At 43.8% G+C, this 26,963-nt stretch overlaps 1 long non-coding RNA gene and 1 pseudogene across 1 annotated transcript in view; one reads left to right on the top strand and one right to left on the bottom strand.

The window, feature by feature from the left end:
- The window catches only part of LOC144582648 (uncharacterized), a 59,276-nt gene that overhangs the window by 28,912 nt on the left and 3,401 nt on the right, over positions 1-26,963 (top strand). Inside the window, exon 2 of the long non-coding RNA XR_013535807.1 lies at positions 26,608-26,719. This is a non-coding gene — a long non-coding RNA (uncharacterized LOC144582648). The remainder of the gene's footprint in view (positions 1-26,607; positions 26,720-26,963) is intronic.
- LOC108591576 (large ribosomal subunit protein eL33 pseudogene) lies at positions 22,453-23,760 on the bottom strand (annotated as a pseudogene).

Raw genomic sequence — 26,963 nt, 5'->3', positions numbered from 1 at the left:
ACTCTAGCCTGGAGACAGAGCAAGACTCTGCCTCAAATAAAATAAAATAAATAAAAGTTAAAAATAAAAACACTGAACTCATAGTCAGCAGCATTATAATTCAGACTTGAATAAAGTTTATCTAACACATATTTTTTTTTCCATTTTTTCACCATCACAGTTTTCTTGCACTTAGGAACTGTAGACAGAACCTCGGCAATACACTTGGAGGCTATTTTAAACAGTGAACTCACCAATAAAAAAGCACAGACATGTAAAACACATGGTGCTAAATAGACCGCAAAGATGATACTTGTTACAGTATGAGAGATAAAACAAGAAGGCAAAGCATTGCCTTGCTCCACCTTGGCTAGGGACATGCATTTTGGGCAGCTCAAATGTTTCCCTGTTCTGCAGTGTCCAGCAATGTGTGTGAAAACATCATGAGTACTGATTTTGGGGTTACAAATAAATTTTGGCACTTAGGCAAATTCACAAATACAGAATCTACAAATCATGAGAATAAATTACAGGTTGATGATTTTCATTATTCAGATGAAGAAACTGAAGATGAGAGAGGTTAAGTCACTTACCCAGGCCAGGCATGGTGGCTCATGCCTGTAATTCCAGCACTTTGGGAGGTTGAGGCGGGTGGATCACAAGGTCAGGAGTTCGAGACCAGCCTGGCCAACATGGTGAAACCCTGTCTCTACTAAAGATACAAAAAATTAGCCAGGCATGATGGCAGGCGCCTGTAATCCCAGCTATTCATGGGGCTGAGGCAGGAGAATCCCCTCAACCCAGGAGGTAGAGGTTGCAGTGAGCCGAGATCACGCCACTGCACTCCAGCCTGGGCAACAGAGCAAGACTCTGCCTCAAAAAAAAAAAAGTCACTTATCCAAAGTTACTCTGATAATAAATGATAGAGATGGGATTTAAACACAGATCTGCCCAACACCAAAGCCAAAATCTCTGCACTTTGGGAAGCCATGGTGAGCAAATCACTTGAGGTCAGGAGTTCGAGGCCAGCCTGGCCAACATGGTGAAACTCCTTCACTACTAAAAATATGAAAAGCTGGGTGTGGTGGTACATGCCAGTACTCCCACCTACTGGGGATGCTGAGACAGGAGAATCACTTGAACCCGGGAGGCCAAGGTTGCAGTGAGCCACGATCATGCCACTGCACTCCAACCTGGGCACAGAGCAAGACTCCATCTCAAGAAAATTGAGGCTCAGAGAAGTAATGTGATTTGTCTAACATTACACAGCAAAAGCCAGGCGCGGTGGCTCACGCCTGTAATCCTAGCATTTTGGGAGGCCGAGGCGGGCGGATCACGAAATCAGGAGTTTGAGATCAGCGGATCATGAGATCAGGAGTTTGAGATCAGCCTGACCAACATGGAGAAACCCCATCTCTACTAAAATTATAAAATTAGCCGGGTGTGGTGGCGCATGCCCGTAATCTCAGCTACTTGGGAGGCCATGGTAGGAGAATCGCTTGAACTCTGGAGGTGGAGATTTTGGTGAGCTGAGATCCCGCCATTGCACTCCAGCCTGGGCAACAAGAACGAAACTCTGTCTCAAAAAAAAAAAAAGGATTACACAGCAAATAAAAAGAATCTGGTCTTAAGCTTTTAACCACCATATTTTTCTAAATCCAAGAATGAGCATGTGACGAAAAGAGCAAAAAAGGACAGAAACTGAAAAATAGAAACTCTGATTTAAATAGTGAAGATTATTAAAAATTAGGCAGAAACACTAAGGCCTTTCCAGAACCTTTAGTACATGACTAAGAAGAAGGATTAGGTAGGGATGTGCCTATTTAATAAGAATCTTTTTTTTTTTGTGAGATGGAGTCTCCTTCTGTCACTCAGGCTGGAGTTTAATGGTGAGATCTCAGCTCACTGCAACCTCCGCAATTGTTCAAGCAATTGTTCAATTGTTGCAATTGTTCAAGCAATTCTCCTACCTAAGCTTCCTGAGTAGCGGGGACAACAGGCCCCTGCCAACATACCCGGCTAATTTTTGTAATTTTAGTAGAGATGGAGTTTTACCATGTTGGCCAGGCTGGTCTCAAACTCCTGACCTAAAATGATCTGCCTGCCTTGGCTTCCCAAAGTGCTGGTATTACAGGCGTGAGCCACCTCACCTGGGCAAGAATCTATTTTTTATGCAGCTAATGGAAACATTCACAAAATTTGTATTGCTGACCCTTATGTTAAAGTTTGCCAGTAGATGCAGGAATGAGAAGGAGTAAATCGTCACATATATGATTGGTATTATGCCAAAGGATAGAAGGCTCCTTATAAATATTTGAGGAAAAATTTTGTAATGTGCCAGGCATGGTGGCTCATGCCTATAATAATCCCAGCACTTTGGGAGGATGAGACAGGTGGATCACTTGAGATCATGTCTCTACTAAAAATACAAAAATTCACTTTGGGAGGCCGAGGCGGGTGGATCACGAGGTCAAGAGATCGAGACCATCCTGGTCAACATGGTGAAACCCCGTCTCTACTCAAAATACAAAAAATTAGCTGGGCATGGTGGTGCGTGCCTGTAATCCCAGCTACTCAGAAGGCTGAGGCAGGAGAATTGCCTGAACCCAGGAGGCGGAGGTTGCGGTGAGCCGAGATCGCGCCATTGCACTCCAGCCTGGGTAACAAGAGTGAAACTCCGTCTCAAAAAAAATACAAAAATTGGCCAGGAGTGGTGGCAGTTGCCTGTAATCCCAGCTGCTTGGGAGGCTGAGGCAAGAGAATGACTTAAGCCCAGATGGTGGAGGTTGCAGTGAGTGGAGATTGTGCCATTGAACTCCAGTTTAGGTGAAACATATGTCAAGCTTCATGTATAAGCTAAATAAGTGTTCGGCTCACTGTCTTCCTCCATGAGCTCAAACTTCATCCAAATCCATGGAAATAGGATATGTTAGTTTATCTAGACAGACAGCTGTTTCTCTCTTTTTTTTTTTAAAGTCTCACTCTGTAACCTAGGCTGGAGTGCAGTGGTGCCATCTCAGCTTACTGTAACCTCCATCTCCCAGATTCAAGCAATTCTCCTGCCTCAACCTCCCTAGTAGTAGCTGGGATTACAAGCAACCACCACCACACCCAGCTAATTTTTGTATTTTTAGTAGAGACGGGTTTCAACATATTAGGCAGGCTGGTCTTGAACTCCTGACCTCCTTGGCCTCCCAAAGTGCTGGGATTACAGGTGTGAGCCACCTTGCCCTGCCAGACAGCTGTTTTTCTTATAGGACTTAGATCTATCGGAAAAAATCTGGGGATCAAAATTTTCTCTTGGCTGTCTTTGTCCACTTAGGTTGCTTTTGGTTGCAAGTAATAGAAAACTCCAGCTCAAATTGTTTAAACAATAAGGAATATGTATTATCACACATAATGGGCAGGAGATTGGGTAGTTACTGGGTTCGTCACTATAGCAGCAAATAATGTTATCAAGGATGTAGGCCTTTGGTTTTTTGTTTTTTTTTTTTTTTGAGACAAAGTCTCACTTTGTCGCCCAGGCTGGAGTGCAGTAGCACGATCTCGGCTGCAACCTCTGCCTCCTGGGTTCAAGCGATTCTCCTGCCTCAGCCTCCCAAGTAGCTGGGACCACAGGTCCTTGCCTCCACACCCGGCTAATCTTTTGTATTTTTAGTAGAGGCGGGGTTTCACGGTGTTAGCCAGGATGGTTTCGATCTCCTGATCTCGTGATCCGCCTGCCTTGGCCTCCCAAAGTGCTGGGATTACAGGTGTGAGCCACCGTACCCAGCCCCCCCGCTTTTTTTTTTTTTGAGACAGAGTCTTGCTCGGTTGCCCAGGCTAGAGTGCAGTGGCGAGATCTCAGCCCACTGCAACCTCTGCCTCTCAGGTTCAAGTGATTCTCCTTCCTCAGCCTCCTGAGTAACTGGGATTACAGGCACCTGCCACCATGCCCAGCTAATTTTTTTTTTTTTTTGTATTTTTAGTAGAGATGGGGTTTCACCATCTTGGCCAGGTTGGTCTCAAACTCCTGACCTTGTGATTCACCCACCTCAGCCACCCAAAGTTCTGGGATTACAGGCATGAGCCACCACCACATCCAGCCTTTTTTCTTTTTTCTTTCTTTTTTTTTTTTGAGATAGGATCTTGCTCTGTCCCCCAGGCTCTGGAATGCAATGGTGTGATCATGGGTCACTGCAGCCTCAACCTCCCAGGCTCAAGTGACCTTCCAACCTAAGCCTCCCAAGTAACTGAGACTACAGGCATGCACTACCATGCCTAGATACTTCTTTTGCTGTTGTTGTATTTTTGGTAGAGATAAGGTCTCACTAGATTGCCCAGAATGGTCTTGAACTCCTGGGATCAAAAATGATCCTCCCACCTCGGCCTCCCAAAGTGCTGGGATGAAAGGTATGAGCCACTGTACCTTGCCTAGAAAGTAGGTTTTTTCCTATTCTTCTGCTGTGCCATCTTCAGTGTGTTGGCTTTTGTCAGGCTTGTCTCTTGATGACTGCCACAATTCCAGGTGTCACATGTATACATGACCACATCAATTGGAAGAATAAGGGTCGGCCTGGCGCAGTGGCACACACCTGTAATCCCAGCACTTTGGGAGGCCGAGGTGGGTGGATAATGAGGTCAAGAGATCGAGAACATTCTGACCAACATGGTGAAACCCTGCTTCTACTAAAAATACAAAAATTATCTGGGTGTGGTGGCACGCACCTGTAGTCGCAGCTACTCGGGAGGCTGAGGCAGGAGAATTGCTTGAACCCGGGAGGTGGAGGTTGCAGTGAGTCAAGATCATGACATTGCACTTCGGCCTGGGCAACAAGAATGAAATTTTGTCTCCCTACCCACCCCCCCCCAAAAAAACAAAAAACAAATAGAAGAAGAACTATTTCATTCTGTAGGTGTCTTATTACTAGCATGAAGAATCGTTCCTCACTGGGCATGGTGGCTCATGCCTGTAATCCCAGCACTTTGGGAGGCTGAGGTGGGCGGATCACCTGAGGTTGGGAGTTTGACACCAGTCTGACCAACATGGAGAAACCCCATCTCTACTAAAAATACAAAATTAGCTGAGCGTGGTGGCACATGCCTGTAATCCCAGCTACTTGGGAGACTGAGGCAGGAAAATTGCTTGAACCTGGGAGGCAGAGGTCGTAGTGAGCCAAGATTGCATCATTGCACTCCAGCCTGGGCAACAAGGTGAAACTCCGTCTAAAAAAAAAGAAAAGAAAAAGTAAAATATTTCCTTAAAGACATTCTCACTCTCCCCAGCAGACCTGTTTTTATATATCATTAGCCATAATTACATCACAGGCTCATGCCTAACCCATGACTGGCAGAGACCAATGAAAATTCACCTCCTCGATATAGGAAGGGCCCAGATATCTGTATCTCAATAAAACGGAGATTCTGTTAGCAGGAAATAAATGGGAGGAGAGGGCCGGGAATGGCGGCTTATGTGTGTAATCCCAGCACTTTGGGAGGCCCAGGCGGGTGGATCACAAGGTCAGGAGATTGAGACCATCCTGGCTAACATCATGAAACCCCATCTCTACTAAAAATACAAAAAATTAGCCGGGTGTGGTGGCAGGTTCCTATAGTCCCAGCTACTCGGGAGGCTGAGGCAGGAGAATTGCTTGAACCCAGGAGACAGAGGTTGCAGTGAGCCAAGATCGTGCCACTGCACTCCAGCCTCAGCAACAGTAAGAATCCTTCTCAAAAAAAAAAAAAAAAAAAAAAGGTGGGGGAGGAGGGAATAATAGTTTGGTAGGCAACCAACAAGTGTCTATCAAGTGTTTATCATACTGCCCAGCACAGTGGCTCGTGTCTGTAATCCTAGCACTTTGGGAGGCCAGGGTGGGCAGATCACTTGAGGTCAGGAGTTCGAAACCAGACTGGCCAACATGATGAAATCCCATATCTACTAAATATACAAAAATTAGCAAGGTATGGTGGCACATGCCTATAGTTCTAGCTACTCGGGAGGCTGAGGCAGGAGAATCTCTTGAACCCAGGAGGCGGAGGTTGTGGTGAGCCGAGATCACACCACTGCACTCCAGCCTGGGCGACACAGCGAGACTCCATCTCAAAAAAAAGAAAGAAAATATACTGCGTGGGTCCTAATATCCTATACACATTAAAGATGAATAATGGTGCTCTTTAATGAGTCATATATTCAACATTACAAGTTTACTTTTTTTACAAGAATACTACAAATAACTCTCTCCAATTTAGTTGGATGAAAGTTGACAATATTATGTCCCATTACCCACAAATACAGTATGTAATTACAGAGTATAATTCCTACAAACATGAATATTCTACATAACCACAGTACAACTATCAAAATCAGGAAATTAACAGATACATTACTACCATCATCGTCCCTTTAATGCCCTTTGTAGCTACAGCATTCAACCCAAGATCATATGTTGCACTTAGTTGTGTCCTTTTGTCTGGAACAAGAGTTAATCTTTTCTTGACTTTCAATATCTTACGCTTTTGAAGATTACAGGCCAATTATTTGGTAGAATATTCCTCAATTTGGATTTGTCTGATGATTTCTCATTAATAGAGTCAAAGAGTTTATTTGGCAAGATTATCACAGGAGTGATGATGCTGTGTTTTCTCATTACATCTTACAGATGTGCACAATTTTAATTTGTCCTGTTAGTGTTCGTGTTAACTTTGATCACAGGATTAAGGTCGTATCTGCCAGGTTTCTCCACTGTAAAGTTACTTTTTCACTTTGAAATTATGAAGTATTTTGAGACTATGCAAATATTCTGTTCCCCATCAAATTTTCACTCACTAGTTTTAGTATCCACAATATTTCCTGGCTGGTTTTTTGTGGATTTTTTGTTTTGAGACAGAGTCTCACACTGTCCCCCAGGCTGAAATGCAGTGGCACGATCTCAGCTCATTGCAACCTTTGCTCCCCAGGTTCAAACGATTCTGTGCCTCAGCCTCCCAAGAAACTGGGACTGCAGGTGCATGCCACCACACCAGGCTAATTTTTTGTATTTTTAGTAGAGATGGCGTTTCACCATATTAGCCAGGTTGGTCTTGAACTCCTGACCTCAAGTGACCTGCCCACCTCAGCCTCCCAAAGTGCTGGGATTACAGGTGTGAGCCACCATGCCCAGCCAGATTCATAGTTTATATAATTCTTTGTTTATTTTGAGACGGAGTCTTGCTCTGTTGCTGGGCTGGAGTGCAGTAGCGTAATCTCAGCTCACTGCAATCTCCACCTCCCGGTTCAAGCAATCCTTCTGCATCAGCCTTCTGAGTAGCTGGGACTACAGGCGCACAACACCACGCCTAGCTAATTTTTGTACTTTTTAGTAGGAACAGGGTTTCACTATATTGGCCAGAATGGTCTCGATCTCCTGACCTCATGATCCACCTGCCTTGGCCTCCCAAAGTGCTGGGATTATAGGTGTGAGCCACCGCACCCAGCCTCTATTGTTTATTTTGATGCTCTTATTGGCCCTGATTTAATCCCTTAGAGCTAGCTTCCATGTTGTTTGACATGCTCCCATTATTCTTTGAATACTGTCTTATTTTGGCACACTATATTATTCCAAGCTTATCTTGTACTTTTCATATCCCAGACCTGGAATAAGCCATATTTCCCAGCATCCTTGATATCTTTTAACAGAGAATACTGTATAGAAACCAAGATATGGGCTGGGCACAGTGGATCACACCTATAATCTCAGCCCTCTGGGAGGCCGAAGTGGGTGAATCGCTTGAGTCCCAGAGTTCAAGGCCAGCCTGAGCAACATGGTGAAACCTCATCTCTAGAAAACAAAAGTGAAAAAACCAGAAACCAAAATATGGGCACCTGGTGTGGTCATTGCTGTTGGATTGTTGCTGTTCCCAGACCCTATATGAGCTAAAGGATATGTGTCTGCTATCATCAGAATATATGTATCCCCTCAAAATTCATATGTTGAGGCTGGGTGCAGTGGCTCACACTTGTATCCCAACACTTTGGGAGGCTGAGGCAGGCAGATCACTTAAGGTCAGGAGTTCGAGGCCACCCTGGCCAACATGGTGAAACCCCAAATTTACTAAAAAAATACAAAAAGTAGCTGGGCATGGTGGTGCGCACCTGTAGTCCCAGCTACTTAGGAGGCTGAAGCATGAGAATCACTTGAACCCAGGAGGCAGAGGTTGCAGTGAGCCGAGATCACCACTGCACTCCAGCCTAGGCAACAGAGCAAGACTGTTTCAAAGAAAAAAAAAAACCTATGTTGAAATGCTACTCCTAAGATCATGGAATTAAGAGGTGGAGCTGGAGCTGGGTGTGGTGACAGTAATCCCAGCAACTCAGGAGGCTGAGGTGGGAAGATGGCTTGAGGCCAGGAGTTCAAAATGAGCTGAGCAACATAACAAGACCCTGTCTCTAAAAAACAAAAAAATTAGGCCCAACACCATGGATCATGCCTGTAGTCCTAGCACTTTGGGAGGCTCAAGCAGGTGAACTGCTTGAGCCCAGGAGTTCGAGCCCAGCCTGGGCAACATGGCAAAACCCTGTCTCTACAAAAAAAACACAAAAATTAGCCAGCCATGGTGGCATGCACCTGTAGTTTCAGCTACTCAGAAGGCTGAAGCGGGAGGATTGCTTCAACATAAGAGGTCGAGGCTGCAGAGAGCCATGATCCTGCACTCTGGCCTGGGAAATGAAGCAAGACTCTGTCTGGAATAAATAAATGAATAAAAATGTTTAAAAATTAACTAGGCAAGGTGGCTCACACTTGTAGTCCCAGGTACTTGGGAGGCTGAGGTGGGAGGATCACCTGAGCCCAGAAGTTTGAGGCTGCAATGAGCTATGATTGTACCACTGTACTGCAGCCTGGGTAATAGTGTGAGACCCTGTCAAGAAAGAAAGAAGGAAAGAAGGAAAGGAAGGAAGGAAGGAAGGAAGGAAGGAAGGAAGGAAGGAAGGAAGGAAGGAAGGAAGGAAGGAAGGAAGGAAAAGACGGGGAGAAAGAAAGGGAGGGAGAGAGGGAGGAAGGAAATGGCAGAGCCCTTGAGAATGAGATTAGTGCCCGTATAAAAGAAGTCTGAGGGAGTTTTTTGTCCTTGTGCCATGTGAGGACATAGACAAGGTGCTGTTTCTGAGGAAGAGGGGCCCTTGCCAGATGTCAAATCTGCTGGCATCTTGATCTTGGGCTGGGAAGCCTCTAGAACTGTGAGTAATAAATTTCTGTTTTTTATAAATTACCCAGTATCAGGTATTTTGCTACGGCATCCCAAACAAGCTAAGATATTATACATGTAAATTTAACTAAATCAGAACACTTAAGCTAGAGCCTTGCTAATCCACAGAGCAGTATCATCAATATCATCTGGGATCCTGACCAAAATACATGGCCAGGCGCGGTGGTTCACGCCTGTAATCCCAGCACTTTGGGAGGCCAATGAGGGTGGATCACCTGAGGTCAGGAGATCGAGACCCACCTGGCCAACATGGTGAAACTCCATCTCTCCTAAAAATACAAAAATTATCTGGGAGTGGTGGCGCATGCCTGTAATTCCAGATACTTGGGAGGCTGAGGCACGAGAATTGCTCTAACCCAGGCAGTAGTTGCAGTGAGCCGAGATTGTGCTACTACACTCCAGCCTGGGCAACACGGCAAGACTCAGTCTCAAAAAAAAAAGGAAATACAGAGTCTCAGGCCAGACGTGGTGGCTCACACCTGTAATCCCAGCACTTTGGGAAACCCAGTTGGGCAGATCACATGAGGTCAGGAGACTAGCCTAGCCAACATGGTAAAACCTCATTTCTACTAAAAATACAAAAATTAGCTGGGTGTAGTGACACATACGTAATCCCAGCTACTTGGGAGGCTGAGGTGGGAGAATTGCTTGAACCCTGGAGGCAGAGGTTGCAGTGATGCAGTGAGCCAAGGTAGTGCCACTACACTCCAGCTGGGCTATAGAGTGAGAGTCTGCTGAAAGAAATGAATAGGAAAGAAAAAGAAAAGAAGGGAAGAAGGGAAGGAAGGAAGGAGAGAGAAAGAGAGAAAGAAAGAATCTCACTCCACACCCTAGACCTACTGAATTAGAAAATGCTTTTAACAAGATCCTCCCAGGAGATTCATCTTCACATTAAAATTTGAAAAGGATTGAGGCTGGGAGCGGTGGCTCAAACCTGTGTAATGCCAGCACTTTGAGAGGCCAAGGCGGGAAGATCACTTGAGCCCAGGAGTTCAAGACCAGCCTAGACAATATAGAGAGACCTCATCTCTACAAAAAAAAAAAAAAAAAATTTTTTTAATTGAGCCCAAGCGGTCAAGCCTGCTGTGAGCCATGACTGTGCCACTGCACTCCAGCCTGGGTGACAGAGCAAAACCCTGTTTCAAAAATAAATAAAAAACACTGAGTTAGAACAGTCACCAGCTAGTAGCAAAATTTTGCTAGTAGCAAAATCTACTCTGGTTTCACTTACAAAATGTAGGTAGTAAAAGTTCATCTCCTCTAGCCCTAGAAGTTGAAGAGAAAAGTAAATACTCCTGGTCAGGTGCAGTGGTTCATGCCTATAATCCCCAGCACTTTAGGAGGCTGAGGTGCGTGGATCACTTGAGATGAGGGGTTCAAGACAAGCTTGGCCAACATGGTAAAACTTTGTCTCTACTAAAAAGAAAAACATATCCAGGTCATGGTGGTGCACGCCTGTAGTTCCAGCTACTCAGGAGGCCTGAGGCATGAGAATTGCTTGAACCTGGGAGGTGGAGGTTGAAGTGAGCTGAGATCATGTCACTGCACTCCATCCTGGGCGACAGAGTAAGACTCCACCTCAAAAAAGTAAATACTCCAGCCAGCAGTGGCATGCACCTATAGTCCCATAGTCCCAACTCAAGTCCCAAGACCAAAGCAGGAGGATTGCTTGAGCCCAGGAGTTCAAGTCCAGTCTTGGCAACAGAGCAAGACCCTGATTCCTAAAAAAAAAAAGTGAATATTGTGTCCTCTTTCTTCCCTTGTACTACTAGTTTTATTCCCTCACTTTCTTCTTTTCTTCCTGTCTGCCTGCCTCATCCCTTCCTCCTCTCCTTTTTAAATGCTTCATTCCCCTAACTAGGTGACACACAGCTTCGGAGTAAGAACCATTTGTTCTGCAAGTTTACAGTGTAGCAGGTAGATATCAAAGAGTCTGGCTAGTGGTTTACAGACTAACTTTGGGGGAGCTATATCTAAAGAGTACAGTGAAATAAAGCCCAGTAGATTGCTCTGCTTTTGGAATTAGCTCCAAATCAGAGGATAAATTATTTTTCATTATTTTTCACACTAGAAAATGTTAGCATTTCAATTCTGGAATCAGACAAACCTGGATTCAGATATCATTCTTCAACTGTGGGCTGTGTGATCTTGAGCAAGGCCCTTAAACTCTCTGAACTTCCATTTCTATTTTTGGAGTACTTAAGCTCATGAGCTTTGTAATTAGAGAGACTAGCTTTCAATCCGCTTCTTCTTCTTACTTATGTAGACTTGAGCAAGCTATTTGCTCTCAGTAATACAAACCTAGGCCAGGCACAGTAAAATACAGACCAGGCCAGGTGCAGGGGTTCACGCCTGTAATCTCAGCTCTTTGGGAGGCCAAGGCAGAAGGATTGTCCAAGCTCAGAAGTTTGAGACCAGCCTGCACAACATAGTGAGACCATGTCTCTAGGACAAAATTTTAAAACACTAGCCAGGCATGGCGGCACACGCCTCTGGTCCCAGCTACTCCCGAGGCTGAGGCAGGAGGATTGCTTGAGCCAGGGGTTTGAGGCTACTTCGAGTTATGATCACACCACTGCACTCTAACCTAGGTGACAGAGCAAGACCCTTGTCTCTAAGAAAAAAATAAAATAAACAAAATAACAGATCAGGCTGGGCATGGTGGGCCACACCTGTAATCCTAGCACTTTGGGAGGCCAAGGAACTGTGGGTGAATTATTTGCGATCAGGAGTTCGAAACCAGCCTGGCCAACATGGCAAAACCCCATTTCCACTAAAAATACAAAAATTAGCTGGGCGGGGTGGCATATGCCTATAATCCCAGTTACGCAGGAGACTGAGGCAGGAGAATACCTGGAACCCAGGAGGTGGAGGTTGCAGTGAGCTGAGATCACACCTCTGCACTCCAGCCTAGGCGACAGAGCAAGACTCCGTCTCAAAAAAAAAAAAATGCAGACCATTTTTTTCCAAAGGTTTCTCATGGGAAAACGCATGTCAAATACTTAGCACAGTGCCTTGGCATATATCATGTGTTCAGTAATTATTAACTTTACGTTCTTTTCTTCCATTTTGAAATAAGGATAATAAAAATCTACAGCAAAAGTGCTTTTGAGGACTTCGATGAGATGAAACACAGTCTGGAAAGTGTCTGGCACAAAGTTAAGTGCTCAGTAAATATCAGCTCTGCTAGGCAGACAGGGTTGTTGTGAGGATTCAGTGGGATAAGACGTATGATACATAATCATTGTTGTCCTCACCTGACGGGGAAATTCTCACCCTGGAGTTCAGAGAATTTTTGACTATACTGTTTTTTGGAGTTTTTTTGGGTTTTTTTTTTGAGATGGAATCTTGCTCTGTCACCCAGTTTGGAGCACAGTGATGCAATCTCGGCTCACTGCAACCTCTGTCTCCCAAGTTCAGGTAACTCTCCGGCCTCAGCCTCCTGAGTAGCTGGGAGTACAGGTGCCTGCCACCACACCCGGCTACTTTTTGTATTTTTAGTAGAGATGGGGTTTCACCATATTGGCCAGGCTGGTCTCGAACTCCTGACCTCAGGTGATCTGCCCACCTTGGCTTCCCAAAATGCTGGGATTACAGGCGTGAGCTACCACACTCGGACTTGACTATACTATTTATAACCTACATGGGGTTTTTTAAAGTCATTCTACACCTTGCTTAATCCCTACATTTATCATTTAATGCTGGGATGCTCTAGAAGTCAGCAACCAAGCGTTTCAACTCACACCAGGCTTGGTAGTGTCCCTTTGCTCCTAAGGTCCTGCTCCTGAAATGGTAGGTGCCCTCCAGCTCTTCTCAGATGAGTGGCTGGACCAGATGTCAGAAAGAGAAAAGGAAAAGCAGAAGGAAAGAAATGTTCCAAAATCTTCTTTAAGACAAATGGCAAGAACTACATCTGCCTAGGAAACGACTTTAAAGGCCATGCAAAGGATAAAAGGAGGAACAGTGGAAAGAGCAGCATCCGATTGCTATGGCAACTGAAATTTTGCAAATAAATACTTCAGCATAGCTTGTTTATCAAACAAACTGACCTATTCTTTCCATTCTTTGGTCCCCCTCCTGCTTCCTCATCCTCCCTTCATTAGTTCACACCCATTTCTACCATACCTTGGGACAAAAGGAAAAGTACTGTCTCTGAGCCATTTTTCCCCCCCAAAAAATAAAATCTGGCAATATACTGTTTGTTCATACACCGGGACAAGAAGTGTCTCTACTATATATCATGAACTCTGTCCCTTTATGGGTGTTGTCATATTGAGCTCCTGGGAAGTATGGTAAGCCAGGAACCTCTTGGAAATCCTGACAATCAAAGACACACTGGTCTACTAATGACTAGCTGAGTCACCAAATTTCTCTAAGCCTCACTTTCCTTGTGTGCATGAGGGAAATACTGCTCTAAATTATAGAAAATATGGGCAAGATTTGGGTCATTTGTATTCTTATTCAAGTGACCCAGTTTGGGCCCAGTCTCTCTAGCCTAAGCTCTCACTGGCCTCCTGCGCTTTAGCCAAACACGTCTACTTGTTCCTGGCACACACATTTCTGTCCCTTGGCTCTTGACATTCTTTCTGCCTGGAATGTCCTCTCCCCTTCTCTCCATTTCCTCCTTCTATTTTATTAAACTCTCATCTATCTTCCTATATGTCTCAAACCAAACAGCACCTCTTCCACAAAGCCTTCTCTGATTCTCATAGCTGGTAGAGACCTTGCTTTTCTTATTTGTGTGCTTTTCTGGCATTTGTGGTTGCTTACGTGCATCTTTCATTCCTCGATGCCACCCCCAGAACAAATAAGCACCTTGAGAACGGAGACCATGTTTTCTCCTTGACTCCCATAGCAGCCCAGATGATACGTGGACTTTTAATTAGATGTATCACTCCCAAATTAACCTGACTTATAAGCTCTTTGGGACCAAGGGCTACTTCTTATTCCCTATTATCTAACCAGCACCTAGCTCATTGCTAGGCACATAATTGGTGCTCCCGAAATATTGGTTGAAGTAATGAATAAAAATAGATGCTTTGTGGGGAAATGAAGTAAATCAATTTGTAAACTAGAGCTTTAATGGGAAAAGTGTGTTGACAGTTACAGGTGTATGGGATTCATTCATTCACTCATGGGATTCATTCATTCATTCATTCAGCAGTGATCAAGGCATTTTTTTTTTTTTTTTACGTGGAATCTTGGTCTGTTACCTAGGCTGGAGTGCGGCAGTAAAATCTGGGCTCACTGCAACCTCTGCCTATTGGGTTCAAGCAATTCTTCTGACTCAGCCTCCTGAGTAGCTGGGATCATAGGCACGCACCACCACACTTGGCTAATTTTTGTATTTTTAGTACAAAAAAAATACAAAAATTTTCACCACGTTGGCCAGGATGGTCTTGAACTCCTGACCTCTGATGATCCACCTGCCTCAGCCTCCCAAAGTGCTGGGATTAAAGGCCTGAGCCACTGAACCCAGCTAGCAATTTTTTTTTTTTTTTGAGACAGAGTCTCTCACTCTGTCGTCCAGGCTGGAGTGCAATGGCACAATCTCAGCTCACCACAACCTCCGCCTCCTGGGTTCAAATGATTCTCCTGCCTCAGCATCCCAAGTAGATCGGATTATAGGCATGCACCACCATGCCTGGCTAATTTTGTTTTTTGTTGTTGTTTTGAGACAGAGTCTCACTTTGTTGCCCAGGCTGGAGTGCAGTCGCATGATCTTGGGTCACTGCAACCTCTGCATCCTGGGTTCAAATGATTCTCCTGCCTCAGCCTCCTGAGTGGCTGGGATTACATGCCACCACAGCCAGCTAATTTTTTTCATATTTTTAGTAGAGATGGGGTTTCACCATATTGGCTAAGCTGTTCTCGAACTCCTGACCTTGTGATCCGCCCACCTTGGCTTCCCAAAGTGCTGGGATTACAGGCGTGAGCCACCACACCTGGCCGCAAGTGAGAATCTTGACTTTATAAAACTTATATTTAGGCCGTGCACAGTGGCTCAATCCTGTAATCCCAGCACTTTGGGAGACCAAGGCGGGTGGATCACTAAGTCAAGAGATCGAAACCATCCTGGCCAATATGGTGAAGCCCCATCTCTACTAAAAATACAAAAAATTAGCTGGATGTGGTGGCATGCGCCTGTAGTCCCAACGACTTGGGAGGCTGAGGCAGGAGAATTGCTTGAACCCAGGAGGCGTAGATTGCAGTAAGCCGAGATTGCACCATTCCACTCCAGCCTGGCAACAGAGCAAGACTCCGTCTCAAAAAAAAAAAGAAAAAGAAACGCCGGGCATGGTAGCTCACACCTGTAATCCTAACACTTTGGAAGGCTGAGGTGGGTGGATCACCTGAGGTCAGGAGTTCAAGACCAGTCTGGTCATAATGGGGAAACCCCATCTTTAAAAAAAAAAAAAAAAAGAAAGAAACTTAGAAACAAGTAAATAACAAATAAAAAATAAATAAATTCATATTGTGGTAAGTGCTGTGAAAGAAATAAACAAGGCAATTCAATAGAGTCATTTTAAGTAGGGTGTTATTTAAAGTATTATTTGTAGGCTTTCCCAACCTCTGCACTATTGACATTTTGGGCTGGATAATTCTTTCTTGCAAGGGGCTGTCCTCTATTACAGGATATTTAGTTACATCCCTGGCCTCTAACCACTACATACCAGTAACATACAATCCCTATGGTTGGGACTATCAAATATCTTTCTAGACATTGCCATATCTCTGGGGGTCAAAATTGCCTCCACCTGAGAACTACTATGTTACAGGGATGCCTCTTTGAGTGAGTGACATGAGCTGAGACCTAAAAGACAATACAAAAATAAACCTGCAATGCTACTGAAGTGTATTCCAAGCAGGAAAGTGGACAGTAGCACAAACAAAGCAACCATAGTGGCCGAATATAATGAGTGAGGAGGGGAGTGATATATGACGTGATTGGAGAGGCAAGGGCACAATCACATAGTTGCTTGGAGTCATATAAGGAAGCTTAGATTTCATTTTAGAGCAATGGAGGCCATTAAAGTTGTGTGTGTGTATTGTTTTGTTTTTAAGAAAGCCCAGGCTGGAGTGCAGTGGCACAATCTCAGCTCACTGCAACCTCTGCCTCCAGGATTCAAACAATTCTCCTGCCTCAGCCTTCCAAGTAACTGGGGATTACAGGTGCATGCCATCAGACCTCGTTAATTTTTGGATTTTTCTGTAGAGACAGAGTTTCTTCATATTGGCCAGGCTGGACTTGAACTCCTGGCCTCAAGTGATCCGTTTGCCTCAGCCTCCCAAAGTGCTGGGATTACAGGTGTGAGCCATTGCTCCCAGCCAACAAGCTTAGTTTACTTAGCACAATGTCTTCAAGGTTCATCCACATTGCAACATATATCAGAATTTCACTCCTTATTTGCATATGGGGGGCCTGAAGTGAGGAAGGAAAAGAATTTCATTATGTTTAAAGGTGGGATAATATTCAGTGCATACATATATATATGTATATATATATATATATACACACACCATATTTTGTTTATTCATGTATCTATTCATAGACATTTGCATTTCCACCTTTTGGCTATTGTGCATAATATTGCTATGAGCATGGGTGTACAGATATCTCTTCAAGACCCTGCTTTCAATTCTTTCGGGACCTAAAAGTATAATTGCTGGACCATATGGTAATTTTATGTTTATGTTTTTGAGGAACTGCCATACTATTTTCCATAGTCTCATATCATTCTACATTCCCACCATAATGCATAAGGGTTCCAATTTTTCTGTAACCTCACCAACATTTCTTGTTTTCTGTTCTTTAGTAATAGCCATACTGATGGGTGTGAAATGTTATTTCATTATAGTTGTTTGTTTTGTTTGGTTTTGTTTGAGCCAGGGTTTCACTGTCACCCAGGCTAGAGTGCAGTGGCATGATCAAGGTTCCCTGCAGCCTCAATCAACCACCGGAGCTCAAGAGATCCTCCCACCTCAGCCTCCTGAGTAGCTGGGGCACCAAGTGTACAACAGTATGCCCCGCTAATTTTTATACTTTTTGTAGAGACGGGGTTTCGTTATGTTGCCCAGGCTGGTCTCCAGCTCCTGGGCTCAAGCAATCCACCCATCTCTGCCTTCCAAGGTGCTGCAAACGCAGGCATGAGCTACCACACCTGGTTGACTTGAAGAGTTCTTCATATATTCAGAATATTAATTCATTATTCAATATATGATTTGCAAATATCCTATTTTGTGGATAAGGTGGAAATTTTAATATTTAGTATCTGCTTAAGCAAATGCTGTGAAACAACTTCACCCAAACAAGCTCTAGGCTTGTTTCAGCTTGCTCCAGAAGTCTGGGTCAAGGTGACATTCAATAGTGGCTTAAAACGTTCATGGCCGGGCACAGTGACTCAGGCCTATAATCTCAGAACTTTGGGAGGCCGAGGCAGGTGTATTGCTTGAGTCTAGGAGTTCGAGACCAGTCTGGGCAACACAGCAAAACCTGTCTCCACTAAAAATACAAAAATTAGGCCTGGCACAATGGTTCACGCCTGTAATCTTAGCACTTTGGGAGATCAAGGTGTATGGATCAGTTGATGTCAGGAGTTCAAAACCAGACTGTCCAACATGGTGAAACCCTGTCTCTACTAAAAATACAAAAAAATTAGCCGGGCATGGTGGCAGGTGCCTGTAATCCCGGCTACTTGGGGAGACTGAGGCAGAAGAATCACTTGAACCTGAAAGGCGGAGTTTGCAGTGAGCTCAGATCATGCTATCGCACTCCAGCCTGGGTGACGGAGTGAGACTTCATCTCAAAAAGAAGCAAAGAAATACATAAATTAGCCAGGAGTGGTGGCGCAGGCCTGTAATCTCAGCTACTATGGAGGCTGTGGCATAAGAATTGCTTGAACTTGGGAGGTGGAGGTTGCAGTGAGCTGTGATTGTGCCACTGCACTCCAGCTTGGGAGACAGAGAGAGACTCTGTCTCAAAAAACAAACAAAACAGTTCATATCCACTCCAGAGAACCCCCTTGAGAAGGTGGTTGTGTTTCAGATTTACCCCCTAGATATTTTATTTTCCTCCTTAAAGATCAAATAATCAAGGTAGAGAAAGCCATGAATGAGAGAGTCAAGGTAAGGCTGGAAATAAAAGACTGTCCTATTCTTACCACAGCTGCACTGGATTATTCTCTTATTTTCTAACTTAGTTTGTAAGTTTCTTGATGGCAGGTACTGCTATATAAATTTAAAATCAGTAGTATATTCAGCACCTCGCACATCAACCTTTACATAGTAAATGCTCAGTAAATTATAATAATAATTATTAATTTTTTGAGGTGGAGTCTCAGTCTTGTTGCCCAGGCTGGCGTGCAATGGCATGATCTCGGTTCACTGCAACCTCTGCCTCCCAGGTTCAAGTGATTCTCCTGTCTCAGCCTCCCGAGTAGCTGGGATATGGGCACTTGTCACCATGTCCAGCTAATTTTTTGTATTTTTAAGAGAAACAGAGTTTCACTATGTTGGCCAGGCTAGTCTCGAACTCCTGACCTCTGGCGATCCGCCTGCCTCAGCCTCCCAAAGTGCTGGGATTACAGGCAAGGGCAGTCACACCTGGCCTCAACAAATTATTGTTTATTGACATCAATTGATTAACGATTCCTGTAATTCTATAAGATTGTCATGAAGTGATCTATATTGTCTCATACAAATAATAACAGATTGCATTCTTACTTGAATATTTGGTATCAAATAAATATTTGTATAAAGTTTTCTAAAATTATAATAATTTTTTTTTTTTTTTAGAGACAGGGTTTCACCTTGTTGGTCAGGCTGGTTTTGAACTCCTGACCTCAGGTGATCCACCCAACTCGGCCTCCCAAAGGGCTAAGCCACCATGCCTGGCTTTTTTCCTTTTCTTGAGATAAGATCTTACTGTGTCGCCCAAGGCTGGAGTGCAGTGACACAATCACAGTTCACTGCAGCCTCAACCTCCTGGGCCCAAGCAATCCTCCCACCTTAGCTTCCTATCTGGGAGTATCTGGGACTACAGGCATGTGCCACCACCCTGGCTAATTTTTTGGTAGAGATGGGATTTCACCATATTGCCCAGGCTGGTCTTGAACTCCTAGACTCAAGCCATCTGCCCACCTCAGCCTCCCAAAGTGCTGAGATTATAGGCATGAGCCACCAAGCCCAGCCTAAAATTTATTTTTAAATTCAATAGACCTGAGGGCCAGGCTCAGTGGCTCACACCTATAATCCCAACACTTTGGGAAGTAGAGGTGGGCAGATCGATTGAGGTCAGGAGTTCAAGACTAGCCTGGCCAACATGGTAAGACCCCTTCTCTACTAAAAAAATACAAAAATTAGCCAGGTGTGTGTCGTGTGCCTGTATCCCAGCTACTGGGGAGACTGAGGCACAAGAATTACTTGAACCCAGGAGGCAGAGGTTGCAGTAAGCCAAGGTTGTCCCTGCACTCCAACCTGGGCAACAGAGTGAAACTGTTTTTTCAAAAAAAAAAAAAAAAAAAACTTTGTCAATGACTAGACCTGTGATAGACTGGGAGGATTCAAAGGTGGACTAGGCAAATCCCTGCCCTCAAATAATTCACAGTTTCATAGGAAAGTAGACAATAAGCAGCAACCAAGCCATGATAATGGAGTGCTGTAATAAGGTAAGCACTGATGCCATGGGGCAGAAAATAAGGAGCACCTAACTCAGTTTGTAACTGGAAGAAAGGGAAGTTGGAAAGGTTCCTGAGCTGCTTCTTAAAAATAAGTATGGGCCAGGTGCAGTGGCTCACGCCTGTAATCCCAGCACTTTGGGAGCCCGAGGCAAGCAGATCACCTGAGGTCAGGAGTTCAAGACCAGCCCAGCCAACAAGGTGAAACCCTGTCTACTAAAAACACAAAAATTAGTTAGGTATAGAGGTGGGCACCTGTAATCCCAGCTACTTGGGAGGCTGAGGCAAGGAGAATCACTTGAACCCAGGAGGTGGAGGTTGCAGTGAGTGGAGATCACACCACTGCACTCCAGCCTTGGTGACAGAGTGAGACTCTGTCTCAAAAAAAAAAAAAGTATGATCAGTTCTAAGTAGTGAAATGAACTCTCAAAGTTATGGTCACTTGCTTTTCAACAAGAGAGCCAGATGAGTCAATGGGGAAAAGAAAAGTCTTTCCAACAAACGGTTCTAGGACAACTAGATATCCATATATAAAAGAATAAAATTGGACCTTTTCCCAGCACTGTCCACAAAAATTAACTCAAAATAGACAATAGACCTAACTGTAAAGTTGAAACAATAGAAAATCTTAGAAGAAAATATAGAAATTTGTCTTTGGGAACTTGAGTTAGTTAAAATCTTCTTAGATAGGAACCTAAAAGCACAAAACAGCAAAATAAAATAAAGTGAATTTCATCAAAATTAAAAACTTTTGTCCTTCAGTGAAAGTAGACACTTCTCAAAATAGGGGAAAATATTTTCAAGTCATATATCTTTTTTTTTTTTTTTTTTTTTTTGATACAGAGTCTCACCCTGTCGCCCAGGCTGGAGTGCAGTGGAGCAATCTCAGCTCACTACAACCTCCACCTCCCGGTTCAAGTGATTATTATGCCTCAGCCTCCTAAGTAGCTGGAGTTACAATCATGCACTACCACACCCAGCTAATTTTTCTATCTTTAGTAGAGATGGGGTTTCCTCATGTTGGCCAGGCTGGTCTCAAACTCCTGGCCTCAGCTGATCCACCTGCTTCAGGCTCCCAAAGTCCTGGGATTACAGGCATGAACCACTGCACCTGGCCATGCAAATCATATATCTTTTTTTTTAAAGATAGAGTTTCACCATATTGGTCAGGCTGGTCTTGAACTCCCAATCTCAGGTGATCCGCCCGCTTTGGCCTCCAAAGTGCTTGGATTACAGGCATGAGCCACCGTGCCTGGCCACAAATCATATATCTTAAAAGGGATTTATATCTATAATAGCTAAGGAATCTTACAACTCATAATAAAAAGACAACCTAATTAAAACAAAGTTAAGGGGCCGGGCATGATGACACATGCTTGTAGTCCCAGCTACTTGGGAGGCTGAGGCAGAAGAATTGCTTGAACCCAGGAGGTGGAGGTTGCAGTGAGCCAAGATCATGCCACTGCACTCCAGCCTGGGCAACAGAGTGAGACTCTGTCTCAAAAAAAAAAAAAAAAAAAAGCATAGTAAAGGGAAGGACAAAATAAAATCATCTTTGTCACAGATGACATGATATATGTAGAAAATTGGAAATAAATGACAAAAAAAAAAACCACTTGGAACTAATAAGCAATTATAGCAAGTGATTATAGTCACAGGATGCAAGAAGGTTAGTATACAAAAGTCAGCCAGGTGCAGTGGCACCAGCCTGTAGTCACAGCTACATGGGAGGCAGAGGCAGGAGGATTATTTGAGCCCAGAGGTTCAAGGCTGGGTGACAGAGTGACCCAGCAGTAGGCCCCATGTAGTGGCTCATCTCTGTAATCCCAGCACTTTGGGAGGCTGAGCAGCACAGATCACTTGAGTCCAGGAGTTTGAGATCAACCTGAGCAACATGGTGAAACTCCATCTCTACAAAATATACAAAAATTAGCTGGATGTGGTGGCGTGCGTGTGGTCTCAGTTTCTTGAGAGGCTGAAACAGGAGAATTGCTTAAGCCTGGGAGGCGAGGGTTGCAGTGAGCTGAGATTGCACCACTGCACTCCAGCCTGGGCAACAGAGTGAGATGCCATCTCAGAAAAAAAAAAAAAAGGCTACAGTGCATCATGATCACAGCTATGAATAGCCATTGCATTCCAGCCTTGGCAACGTAGTGACACTGTCTCTGAAAAACTGCCAATGGCTTTCCTATATATCAGCAATGAACACGTGGAATTTGAATTTAAAAGCAAGCACAATTTCATTTACGTTAGACACCTTCCAAAATGATTTTTTTTTTCTGATACGGAATTTCAATCTTGTTGCCCAGGCTAGAATACATTGGCATGATTTCAGTTCACTGCAACCTCCGCCTCCCAAGCTCAAGCCATTTTCCTGCCTCAGCCTCCCAAGTAGCTGGGATTACAGGCATGCACCTACCACGCCCAGCTAATTTTGTATTTTTAGTAAAGATGGGGTTTCTCCACGTTGGTCAGGCTGGCCTCAAGCTGCTGACCTCATGTGATCCACCCGCCTCGGCCTCCCAAAGTGCTGGGATTACAGGCGTGAGCCACTGTGCCCAGCCTGAAATTTTTTTTACAAGAGCACAAATCCACTTTTATTTATTGACTTTTCATTAGTACCCTTGAGGAGTACAGCATGAGGGTACAGCATCACTCCGATTCTGTGACCAATAGCCTTAGCAAGAAGATTGCTTCAGAATTTGGCACAAACCACACCACTATTTCTGTGGGCCCAAGTTACCTTTCCCCAGATTACTCTGGTTTTGTTTGGTTTGCCACCCGGAATCATTATGTTATTTTTTGCCTTGTGTACATAAGCACATCTCTTGCCCAAATAGAATTCTGTTTCATCTTGAGTATAAACACCTTCAATTTGAAGAAAAGCTGTGTGCTCTCTTTGATTCTGGAGACCCTGCTTATAGCCAGCAAAAATGGCCTTGGACCACAGCCTTCCAGACATGTTTCCTTTTAGAAGTCTTGTTCCCAGCAGGATTCAAGATAGCAGGAAAAGCCTAAATGAAAACATTTTGATATACATCTTTTATTTTTGAGACAGAGTCTTGCTCTTGTTGCCCAGGCTGGAGTACAGTGGTGTGATCTTGGCTCACTACAATCTTTGCCTCCTGGGATCAAGTGATTCTCCTGCCTCAGCTACCCAAGTAGCTGGGATTACAGGTGCCCCACCACCACACCTGGCTAATTTTGTTTGTTTGTTTGTACTTTTAGTAGAGACAGGGTTTTGCTATGTTGGTCAGGCTGGTCTCCAATGCCTAACCTCAAGCAGTCCACCCGCCTTGGCTTCTCAAAGTGCTGGGACTACAGGCGTGAATCACCACACCCAGCCTGTATTTTTATATAAATCTGACAAACTATGTTCAAGATCTATGAGGAAAACTAAAAACTCTAATTTTATAAAATCAGAGAAGAACCGAATAAATAAGGAGATATCAAATGATCATGGGTAGGAAAGCTCAATATTATCAAGACGTCAATTCTTCACAACTTGATCTATAGATTGCAACACAATCTCAATCAAAATTCCGGCAAATGGTTGTATGGATATCAACAAACTAATTCTATAGCCAACACAATACTGAAGGAGAAGGCAAAGTTAGAAGACTGACAAAGTCAGAGGACTGATATTACCTAACTTCAAGACTTACTATAAAGTTACAGTAATCAAGACAGTGCGATATTGCTAAGAGAGTAGACAAATAGATCAATGGAAAAGAATAGAGACCAGAAAAAGGTCTGGCAGAAAAGTAGAGGGGAAGGGTAATAGGATGGGGAGGGGAAGAGGTTGGAGCATAGAGAAGAGTGGGGAGGGGAGGTGGAGGACAGGTAAAAGACTGTAAATGGATAGAGGGAAAAAGCCTGGAATACAAACCAGGATGTGTTCTAGAGCACCTACGGATAGGCTTGGAGAGCAGGCAGGACGCCTGTTCCTTTGAGATTGGGGAGAAAGATGGGGACTGCTGGTAAAACAGAGATATTTGTTCAGAGGCAGGACAAGAAGTTGAGGGAATCCCTGACTGATGTAACATGTTATTCAACCAGCAAATATTTGTTGGGCAACATTTATGTGTCAAGCCCTAAGGCTAGTGCTAGAGATTCAGAGATGACTAAGACAAGACTCTTGCTCTTTCAGAACTTAGAATCTGGCCAGGCCCAGTGGCTCATGCCTATAATCCCAGCACTTTGGGAGGCTGAGACAGGCAGATCACTTGAGGTCAGGAGTACGAGACCTGTCTGGCCAACATGGTAAAACCTTGTCTCTACTAAAAGTACAAAAAGGCTAGGCATGGTGGCTCATGCTTATAATCCCAGCACTTTGGGAGGCCAAGGCAGCCGGATCACCTGAGATTAGGAGTTCGAGACCAGCCTGACGAATATGGTGAAACCCCGTCTCTACAAAAAAAAAAAAAAAAAAAAGGTATACAAAAAAATTAGGCATGTTGGTGTGCTTATGTAATTCCAACTACTCGGGAGAGCTAAGGCAGGACAATCGCTCGAAGCTAGGAGGTGGAGGTTGCAGTGAGCTGAGATTGTGCCACTGCATTCCAGCCTGGGCAACAGAGCAAAACTGTCTGAAAAAAAAATTTAGAGTGTAATGGTCTCTACTTTCTTTACTTTTTTTTTTTTTTTTCTGAAAGAAAGAGAAAGAAAAAGGGGGAGAGAGAACAGGAGTCTTGCTCTATTGCCCAGGCTGGAATGCAGTCTAAAAATAGGTATTAAAAACCTCTTTTATGCTGATAATTGTGCTTAACAGTGAGACAGGAAGGAATAAGGGAAAAAAATAACAAACACCCAACCAATATTTCATTTAAGTCTGTGAAATGCTATGCAAATGCTGAAGAGTGATTTACTTCCAATTACGTGGTCACTTTCAAAATAGGTGTAATGTGATACTGAGAAAAATGTATGTTCTGTGGATCTGGGGTGAAGAATTCTGTAAATATTCACTGAGTTTACTTGTTCCAAGTCTGAGTTCAAATCGTAGATGTCCCTGTTAATTTTCTATCTCATTGATCCGTCGAATATTAACGATATGGTATCAAAATCTCCCGCTATTATTGTGCAGGAGTCCAAGTCTCTTTATAAGTCATTAAAAACTTGTCTTATGTATCTGGGTGCTCCTATATTGGGTGCATATATATTTATGATCATTGACTCCTGTTGTTGTATTGATCCTTTTACCATTACTTAATGTACTTCTTTGTTTCTTTTAGTCTTTGTTACTATTAAAGTCTATTTTGTCAGAGACGAAAGTTATAAGTCCTGTTTTTTTCTTTTGCTATTTTTGTTTGTTTGTTTTGTTTTCTCTCCATTTGATTGATAAGTCTTCCACCAACCCTTTGTTTTGAGTCTTTGTGTGTTCCTTTTTTTGTGGGGGGGAAGATCTCACTCTGTCACCTGGGCTGAAGCGCAATGGCTTGATCTGGGCTCACTGCAGTGATTCTAGTTGCAGGATACAAGCTGTCCTGGAAAGATGGGACGTGGTGGCTCACGCCCGTAATCCCAGAACTTTGGGAGGTTGAGGTGGGCAGATCACGAGGTCAAGAGATGGAGACCATCCTGGCCAACATGGTGAAACCCCGTCTCTAAAAAATAATAATAATAAATAAATTAAATAAAAGTAAATAAAAAGACTACCTGGGGCTCAAGCAATTCTCCCACCTCGGCCTCCGGGGTAGCTGGGAATATAAGCACCACCATACCTAGCTATTTTTTGTATTTTCTGTGGAGATGGGGTCTCACTATGTTGGCCAGGCTGCTCTCGAGCAATCTTGCTGGACTCAAGCTATCTTCCTGCTGTGTCCTCCCAAACTGCTGAGGCTACAGGCATGAGCCACCACACCCCGCCCTCTATTTTTTTTATGAGGTAAAAGATAAAATTTTTGCTGGAAAGAGTATGTGGAAAGAGTAGGGGACTTGTATAGAGTGGTGAATATTTAGAATATTTTTTCAGGAATGGAAAACCAAAAATGAATAGGAAAATGTAAGAATTGCTGCTTGCCGTGGAGAATACAGATGAGAACAGATATGTTTATGGTAATATGAATCCAAAAAGTTATGTGATTTTTTTCCTACTAAAGTTCAGTAACTCAGATGAAGCAGCAGAGGAGATTGAGGGACAGATTCATCCGGGATTGGAGGTTTATAAGGCAGTTGCAATAGAAGGACAAGGAAGAGAGCTGACAGTGCTGGCAAGAGAAGAATTGAGCCGATAAACTACGGGATGGGGCCTTAGGCTTTTTCAGGTGGCAAGGAGCAGAGATAGCCTTAGTTCAGGTTATCTCAAAGGCAGAGGTAGAAGGTAATGACATTCAAGTGGAAGGGAGGAGGCCCAGGACACTTGCTCCACTGACACGCATTGGGGAGAAAGGAAAAAATGCCTAGGATAGGATGCAATCGAAGTTCTAACACCCTCATGACAGCTCGATCACCTGGCTAGCTTCTACCCTCTCAGAAGTAAATGCCCATTTACTCCTTTTTCCAGGGATTCTCCCATATTCGTAGGTCAGCTTCTTACTGTCTAGTCTCTCTCTCCTCCTCGCACACTTCCTACTTCTCCTATTCATATTAATTTTTTTGTGTCTTGCATCCAAATTCCCCCAAAAGAAGATTTGATTGGTTCAGTTAGGTTCATCCAATATGAACCACATTAAAGAATTCTGGCCTCCCCTTATGTTTAGCCTATAAATGTTTATCTTATGCTATTTTATAGATTTCTGATGTAATCAGCCACAACCAGGGTAACGCAATGATGGTGCCGGAAGAATGTGCCAACCCAGATCCCAAAACAGGGTTCTTGGATCTCATGCAGAAAGGAATTCAAGGTGAGTCACAGAGGCCAGTGAGAAGAGATAGTTTATTGAAAGCTACTCAATTACAGAGTAAGGTATCCTTAAAAAGCAACCAGAGGAATGAGCACTGTCTTTGTTTCAAACTCTTCTTTATAGAGGCCTTATCTATGTAAAAGCTAAGCTATGTTTACATGCGGGTAAGCTGACAGCATGACCAAAGTTATTACTTTGTTGATTTAAAGAAAGTTATCCTTGGCATTTTAGTGCGTAAGTACAT

The sequence above is a fragment of the Callithrix jacchus genome, chromosome 5 (genome assembly GCF_049354715.1).
Source record: "Callithrix jacchus isolate 240 chromosome 5, calJac240_pri, whole genome shotgun sequence".
Classification (NCBI taxonomy): Eukaryota; Metazoa; Chordata; class Mammalia; order Primates; family Cebidae; genus Callithrix; species Callithrix jacchus.
This window is presented reverse-complemented; position numbering and strand designations above follow the sequence as displayed.